The following is a 9092-nucleotide window of genomic DNA, read 5'->3' as shown; positions in this document are numbered from 1 at the left end:
GGAACAGAGAGGAGAGCCTTCCTCACATCTACATGATATCATCAGTTCTGCCTCAAGGCAGGACAGTTAATAGTGTTGTGATGCTAATACTAGAAAACTTCCACCCAGTGGTGCCTTATTCAGTGTCAGGAGTAGATTTACATGTTATTGTCTTTCCTGTTGTTTAGTGAAAACTCAGAATACTTGGGTAAATACAGTAAAATGCAGAGAAGAGGAGGAGGGATCTTCTGTAGAGATGCTTAGAGCACTCATTTGCTGTCTTGAGAGTCTGCCGAGACATTCTCTTGTGTCTCCTCCATGAAAATGGGACCAGGAAGCAAATCTTGTATGACAGTTCTGCTTGATGTCTGCTCTGCAAACCAATAGCTTCAAGGTTGATCTCCCAGCTCTAAGATCTGGAGCACCATCCTGAAGACAACGGACCCCAGAGTTCTCTGCATCCTGTGTGTGTGCCCAGGTCAGATCTGGTATGCTCCAGTCACCTCCATGAGTGTTCAGCAGCATGGTAGGCAAAGCCCCTTCTCTGGGGCTGCCCAGCAGTAAGCAGGATCACAGTCATGTTTCAAAGGCCAGAAACAGGAACATCACAAGAAGCTGCCAGAAAAATGACATGACAGAAGCTAAACAGTCTGCCAGCCTTCCTGATCAGGGTACAGGATGTTCTGTGTCAGTCATTTGAGTGTGCTAGGACAGATGGTATGTATGTAACAGGGTCTAAAGGACTGTGGAAATGCACCATAGCAAGGATTGAGTTCTCTGTTTTGAAGTGAGAGGAGACTAACTGTGTGTATACAAACAAGGCTGCTAGGCCTTAGAGACAGGCATCTTTTACTTAGAGATATAATCTAAAAATCCTTTAGAAAAGTGCAGCTGTCATTTTGTGGAAAATATAGGCATAACAGTAGGAAATGACTGTACAAGATTGCGCCTAAGACACTGAAAACTTCTTGGAATAAATTGTTTTCCATGACAGAAGGGTGTCTTATTGAAGGAGCGGTTGGGAATACTAATGCCTAAAGTAATGTATCTGATGTGTCAGGTTTTTGCCCATATTAAAAAAAAAAAAGTGAAGAGATAAGAAGCTTTCAGAATAAAAAGAAACGTTTAATTTGTTCAAAAGTATTGATAAATCTGAGGAAACACACATGTGAGAGTTTAAAAAAGTGCTAGTGAGCCCAAGTGTCAGTAATAACTTTGTTACTGCAGTAATTGGAGTTAGTCAAATTTGGGAAACAGTGGTTTGTTTGTTTCAACATTGTACATAACTCACCAGCAGAAAAGGAAACTGCAAAATTCTCCATCTCACATTTTCAGGCCCAGCTGGCAACTTTGGATACCCAAGTGATATAGCAGTGAAAGGCATGGGTGGTTTTTTGGTTGAATTCTATGGACTCCTGAGTCTTTGTACTGCTGAATGATTTATTTCTCACACACAGTCATGGTTTAGCCATGTGATGGAACACCAGGTGGAAAACAGTGAATTAATAACCTCTCCTTGCTAAATGGTATATTTATTTGGCATATTTGTTTCCAGTAACATATCCAAGACAGTTTTGGTGTTCCAACCCTGGCTCAGAGCTTGGCCAACAACTTATATCACCTGAAAATCGGGCAGCCCTGGAGGATCCCTGAAAACTGTTGGTGCAAGGGCACTTGGTGTCCCAAAGAGGATAGAAGACTCTTCCCTGGGCCAAGGGGAAAAGCAGACTCTTCAGGAAAGATCAAATAACTGTATCTGTCCTGACAAGGACAGACAGATAGGTACCACTGTGACACTTAAACCTGCAGAGAAGAGAATGCAATTCACACCAAGACATCAGATTTCAGCTATCAAGACATCAAGAGAGCATCATGAGGGGACCTGCTTAAGTTTGTCCTTGATTTCTTGGATCACAGTTCAATTACATTGGACTCAGATAAGTTGACCGTACCGTGCTTGGCATCCAGCCAGCATGGGCCTATCCACCACCTAAGAAAGCTGTTCACTGTGCATAACACCCTTCGGTCTGCAGCAGCCTGAGAGCAGCAGTCAGCCATGGCAGGAGGAGTGACAAGAAATGGGCCCACCCCAGGGTGTGCACCACTGGACAGTGTTCAAACAGATTTACTGACTTTCATTTCTGCATTTAGTAAGTGAAAACTTTCATTCAGCACTTTTTGCCCAGACACAAGGACCAAAACCATTCATAGTGTACAACAAAATGGAAGATTTTTTAGGAAAACATCTGTGGGATTTTCAGCTTTTCAAGTTTTTGTGGGGGGTGGCTTTTTGTGTTTTTTTGTAGAGAGGAGGTAATAGAAATATACAAGATGAAATAAATATATTCATTTATTTTATTTAGCATCAGACTGATTTTTTAACACACATTTTAAACAGAAAACAAACAAACAAAAACCCAACAAGAATCTCTATTTTACCTAATAAGAATAGACAAGAAGGGGAAAGCCTGTAATATTTATTGCCTGTTTATAAAATCCAGACAGTTCTGGATAACATGGTATAAAGGGGAGCAGGGAGATTATCTCCCATGAAAATATTCACAAAAAAATATTTATTGGTTGGTCCCCTTTCAGTCTTATGAAAACTAACCACACATTTCTAGTTTCAGATATTAATTTGGCCTTAAAATCATCACAAAGATGAAGGAGAAGAGTGACTAGAATCCAACAGCCTGGATCATAGTCCACATATCTTTACAGACTGGTAATAGGAACCATGAGGTGGTGATTCCAGTCTAACTGCAGAGTGTTGGCTACATTTCCATGTAGCCAGGTATACACCATGTTGTCTCAGTACATGGGACCAGGGTACGTGCCTAGCCACAGCAGTCCTCCTGTAATCAGTAACTAAACACTTTGATGATAAGATTCTGGGGCTTTATCTCATTAATCTAAGCAGTTAGACTTACTCTCCCTCATCTGAGTTATTTATTCTACTGCCTAGCTAAGCCACGTGTATCAGCTAGGCACTTCAGTGTATTGAAATCCTGGGCTCTACTATTGAGGACACACTCCAGAAAGGAAGGCTGTTCTGCCTGAGATAATCCTACATTCTACACTCAAATAAAAATTTTCCACACATCTCTGGGGGATGTGTTGTGGCCAGCACAGGACAGTGGAGAACACTATACTTTCTCATTTCAATATAGTCTCCAATACCTGCTCAAATCCCTCTAAAGGTGTGGTTATCCACAACTGACATGTTATTTTCCTTCCAGATAATTCAAAAGTTTGACAGCAGAAGGTTAATTTAGCACAGGAGATACAGGAAGGGGAGATACCTCCCGTCCAACTTGTCCTGAAGTTCTGCTTAGGAATTTCAGCATAGTTGGCCTCTGATAACAGTTGGCCACTGTTGTGCTGTGTACAGTCTAATAGATCCATTTGAGCTACTGTATCGTTCTTGGTATCTCCTGTCCCTGAATATTGTGACATGATCTTATTTCATGCTGAATTTTACAGGCAGTGGGGGTTCAGGACAATACAAGTATTGTTCTTTGCAAGAATATCACTGCCTAAGTATCTCCATAATACCTACCTGATTTTAACATTCTGGATAGTATTAATACATGTAGAAGAGGTGTTTACAGAATGGCAATGTGAATTTCTGTGTAGGTGGAGGCCTCAACTGAATTCACAGTGAATGTTAGATCATTTCTAGTATTACTGCTCCTGATGAGAATTTTTCTTGTGTCAGGATATATTTCAGGCTCCATCTCTTACAAGATGCCTCATCAACCTTATAATATTTACTGTTCCTTTCTCTGATCCAGATCCTGGAGTCATGGGGCCATACAGTACCGTCTACTTTCATTTGGCAAAGTCTATTTCAAGTCTGGAGAGTCCTGAGGTGGGTAACAGAACAGCACAGGAATGCATACTTCATAAATAATAACTATGCCAGTAATAATTTTTCCTCTCTCTTTTTTTTTAAAATGAATACATCATTTTCTTGGTTTTGAACTCTGACCTGCAATTTTCTGGTGACCTTGCTTATGATTTGGAAGCAACTGGAATCAGTCCTGTTGTGTGGTCCCTCATACTGGTGTTACCCCCTGCTCATCAAATTGGTCTATGCCTGAAATCATACCAGCCCACAGGTGGCTTATTAAAGAAGCCAGCGGAATACCTCTACTTGACTACATGAAATCCCTGTCAATATGTATTAGTAACTGTTAAAATCCCCATCCTCACTACCTCTTAGTCCCCACGTACTCATTTGCACAAGATTTTTATATTTGATCTTTGTTTTATTTCAAATCCTCCTGCAAATAGAACATGTCACAGATCTTTCTCCCCATCTTGCTTACCATTATCTCTTCTTTCTTTTCCCATAAGTCTTCTGCTGCAATATTTTTCGGTCACTACCAAAATTCATTAGAAAGCATCTGCTGACTTTCAGGAAGATGTGTTTTATTGGCCATGCTATAATGAGTCCCACATAGAAACAGATTTTCATTGCCACTGCCTCTACTAAAACAGTCCTGTCATTTAAGATGTAAAGCACACATATTCTTCTGAAAGCAGAACATAATCTCTGGTAAGGAATCATGTGTCCTGAATTTCTCCCGGGTAATGCAGGAGAACAGGTGTTTTAACATCAGCACATCTCTGTGTAGCAGATGGACTGTTGCAGAACTGTGACCACACAAATAAATAAGCATGATTAGCTACAAGGGGATATGCAAGTATGAAATGGGTTATAACAAGGCTAGCCAGGACACAGCCAGGGAAAGCATGAACTGCAGCACATTCCTCTTCTCACAGAAATTATGTTGACGGATCCTGTCACAGAGCCTATCCTTTCAAGCTGGAGACAAAAGCCCACCCTGGTCCTATTACTGTATCCAGCTGAGGATTGACATCAGAGGAGCAGGTTCTGCCAGGCATATGCACCTCTCCCAGCCAAGATAGGAGAGCAAATGTACTACTTTTCAATTCCAACATCAAACAAAAGTCAGCCCAACTCCTTCCACACAGCAATGTGTTGGAACAACAGTAGCTTTTCTGGTACTCCCTTGATCCATCTGCATGCTCATTCTTCAGTCCATAACTCCCATGGGCCTTTCTCTCTCTGTTTTCTGAGATGCTTTGGCCAGGGAAGCAGCAGATTGGAGACAAGAAAGAGAAGAGATGGGACATTGTATGCCTCCCCTTGCCCAGGTCATAGGGATGAAAATCTATAACAGCTTCATCCCTGACACTTGACGGTATAGATACTTACTTCCTATTTTCCTTATTCAATGTTACCTCATGACCAGGCTAACATTTGTCATTTAAGCACTGAAGTTTATTTGCTGCACCTTCAATTCACGTGGCATTCATCAAGTTATAGCCAATGGGGAAAAGTAGTTTGCATTAGTGTGTGTTAAGGCAGGCTCAGGATAACAAGGAGAGAAGACAGAGCATTCACCTGAAGTGAGGGCTTCAGTCTCTTGCACCGCTGTAGCCCTTCTGTATCTTTGCTTTCATTCCTGTCAGGTTTTTTTTCCCAGCTCAGATATCATTCTATCATGACATTTTCATAGGTGAAAGACTTTTCTCTACAACACCATTTCATGTCCTAACAACTTTTATCCATGTGATGAAGAACTCCATCAGAAAGGTTTTTTTTCCACAGAAGCAAAGGTTTTTGTTTCTCTCTTCCCTTTCCTGCTAGGTCTCCAGTCTTGCCAGTCATCCAGCCAGATGGAGTGATAATAATTCTTCCTTATCAAAATTATGTGATGTTTACAGAAAGGAGACACTAAAGATGTCACAAGAAACATCATAAAATAAGTTATATTCACTCCTCCCTCAATTTTGGTGGCAGCACTCGCACTCGCCAAACAGCAGCTCAAGTCCCAGATGACTCTACAGTCATTGTCAAAGAGTGTCCTCATCTAAGTAAAACAAAAAGATAAGATGAAACCTAATACCACATTTTAGATGAAGCAAGAGCATGAGAACACAGAATCAGCCAGGACTGAGCTGTAGCTGAAAAGCCTCTAAGAAAGGACAGCTTGAAGACTCTGCAGACTACTATTAAATTACCTTAGCCCAAAGATTGCACCAGGCCTTTCACATCTCATTAGCAACTACCATGATGTTAAAGACATGGATAAGACTGAGCCTAATGTGCCCCAAGAAGAAGTAGTACAGCTAAGTTCCTTCATTTATGTCACGTCCCTCTCAGATGAGGGAAACAAGTGACTCAGATTCGCAAATCCCCAACAGAGCGGACAACGTTGAGACAAGTCTCAAAGTCCAAACATTTATTAACAACCCACAATGTACTAATTGAACACACGATATAATTGGCTAAGTATATAATGAGTTGTGGCAAGCGATACAGTATGCCTTGCACCTCTTAATGGTAGTGAAGGAAAAAGGGGAAAAAGGAAAGAAGGGAGATAGAGGGAATAGGGGAATAGAGATCACCGGTCTGGGTTTCTGTGTCGATCCCACCAGTGAGGGTTCCAGGAGGCATCCATCTTCTACACTTCACTGCACACTCTCCGCCCCTCCCCCCCCCCCTTTTCATCCCCCCTTGATTTATACACATTTTCTTTGGGTCCATTCCCTGGGTTGACCCACACACCTACGTATCCCATGTACAGGGAGGGGTAAGGTGTTTCATGGGATGATGTAATTAGCATGATCATGTTAGTCTTCATTAGCATATTGAGGGGTGTTAACTTTAATATGCATTTCGTGGATAATGAAGCAAAGGTCATTCACCAGACAGATGGTCCTTGAAATTTGGCCAGGTGCACCAGAGCAGAGCCATCCTGTCTCCACAGGGCTCCCTCCTCCAGCTGCATCTTGTGTTATTCGGGCAGCCTTAGCAGCTTCGACCTCCACACCATCCACCCTGTGACTATAGTTTCATCTTGCGAGTGTTTGAGGCATTCCTTAGCTCAAAGGGCCTCAACTTTTATCTCTTTCTCAGGATGTTTTTCTCAGTCCGTGTTTCTCCCAGACCTAGTTTTTCATCTCTCACAACTTACTAAACCCCACTGCTTGACTGAAGAGGCTTTTCATGCTCTCCATAGAGTTGTGGCTGTGGAGGACAAATGAAGGCAATGTTTGATGAGAATACAGGTCTTGGTATTGGAAGATTTGGGAAGAGAGAGGAAAAAGGCCTTTCATTGCACAGCCTTTCTTATGCACAGATGGCCCAACACTGTGGGAAAATTATTGATTTTGTTGAATATTTGAGCAATTGGGTAACCAGACCTGGTGACAGCCTTATGGCAATAGAAGCAGTTTCTCCAGACTTGATTTGCAAACAAAAATGAAAAACCCAGAGTTGAAAACTATGAACACAACACAACTGGGGAACAAGTTTTTGAAAAACAGTGACAAGAATTCAACACTCTGCAGGATCAAAGTACCACAGAAACCTCAGTTCTTGCCCACTGGCTCCAGTGACTTAATTAGTGTTGCTAATGAGATCTGATTCTGCCAGTTATTTGTTTTGGAAGAGTACCTGACGCTCTTGTGTTGGTGACAGTAGTAATTATTCCATAGTGCACTAATCGCTCTGAGCTGCAGCATCTATCCTTTGCCCTCCAGTCCCTTTGTACATCTCCAGTTGTCTTAAGGTTGCAGAGCCTTGTAGCAACTCAGTGTGATACTGAGCTCACATTACAGTGAGATTCTCATTTTCACATCCTTACTCTTTACTGCTTACTCCACCTGATTTAATCCTTGTGTTCAAAGAGCACCAAAGGTCTTCTCTTTACTTCACCCCAATTCTCATCCTGCAGCAGGCTAAATTGCTTAATACCACCTCCCCTTCATTCTCTCAAGCCAAATGAACATACTTTCTAAACAAAGCAACAGCTTGTACACACTACTTCTCCTGCAAATCCTGCTCTTTGCTCTATCATTGCCTGACAGCAGTGTGACAGGCAGGGATAATCCAGAAGCCACCGTGTCTCACCATAGTTGGTGTCTCACTAGTAACTTGTATTTTGGGAGGAGGTTACAACTGTTTACTTTCTTTGTCTTAGGCCTACACCACCTTGATCAAGGACTCCCATGCAACAGCTACTTCTTGTTAACTAAGAGAAGTGTGGTGTGCTTGCAGATTTAGTCTGATATCTGAAAACAAAGACAACCAGAAGTGTACTACAGACTCCTTTAGTGGGCTTGTCAAAGATGTTTTCTTCCCATCTATTGACCTGTTGAGAGTAGTCTGGTCAGCCATCAGCCACACCTTGGTGTTCAGTGCATTCCTGAACTATGCTTCTAAAACTCCTCTACCTGTTACTGCACTGAGTTCCCTTACATCTTAGTCACTGAAGAAAAACACTCCATGACATGGCACAAGATGGGGTGTGGCAGGTGCATCTGCCCAGTGAAAATAGAGCTTCCTGGCTGCTGAAACGTGGCAGGTTTTGGCTGTCTTTGTTTTCAAGGTCTCGCAGTAGCTGAGACCTTTGACCAATGGGAGCCGCTATTGACTACAGGTCAGATTCGGTCTGGGTATAAACAGAGTCCCCTGGGGGAGCCACTTTGAGCTCGTCCCCTGGAGCTGCACGCCGCGGTCAGGACTCTCCCCTTGGGTTCGGGACGCCGCCCAGGGAAACTCCTCGAGGTGCCTTGGGTTGGGACGCTGCCCTGAGCAGGTCCTCGAGGTTGAGAGCCCTCACTTTCTAGGTGAGTGATAGAGCATTTTGGGTTGTCGTTAAACCCTAGGTAGTGAAGCTTTGTTTACGTTTTGGGTTGTCGTTAAACCCTAGGTAGTGAAGCTGTGTTTGCATTTGGGGTTGTCGTTAAACCCCTGGGGTGTGAGGCTTTGTTTTACGTTTCGGGGTGTGAGGCTTTGTTTTACATTTCGGTATCCCGTTAAACCCCAGGAAGTGAAGTTTGCATTTGGGGTTGTCGTTAAACCCCTGGGGAGTGAAGCTTTGTGAAGTATTTTGGGTTATTGTTAAACCCGAGAAAGTTATTCTGTTCTCCTCTTGCGGACAGCCGAATCTGTAATCTACGGAGAGCTGACTGGTGGTTTTATGAAAAAAATAAATCTATTTATTTTTTAAAATTGGTGGTGGGTTGCTTATTTGGAAGCCTCCATATCAATTGGCGTAGTCGGCAGGATGTCC

This window comes from Strix aluco, chromosome Z (genome assembly GCF_031877795.1).
Source record: "Strix aluco isolate bStrAlu1 chromosome Z, bStrAlu1.hap1, whole genome shotgun sequence".
Lineage (NCBI taxonomy): Eukaryota > Metazoa > Chordata > Aves > Strigiformes > Strigidae > Strix > Strix aluco.
The sequence above is the reverse complement of the archived record's forward strand: the minus strand, read 5'-3'. Positions refer to the sequence as shown.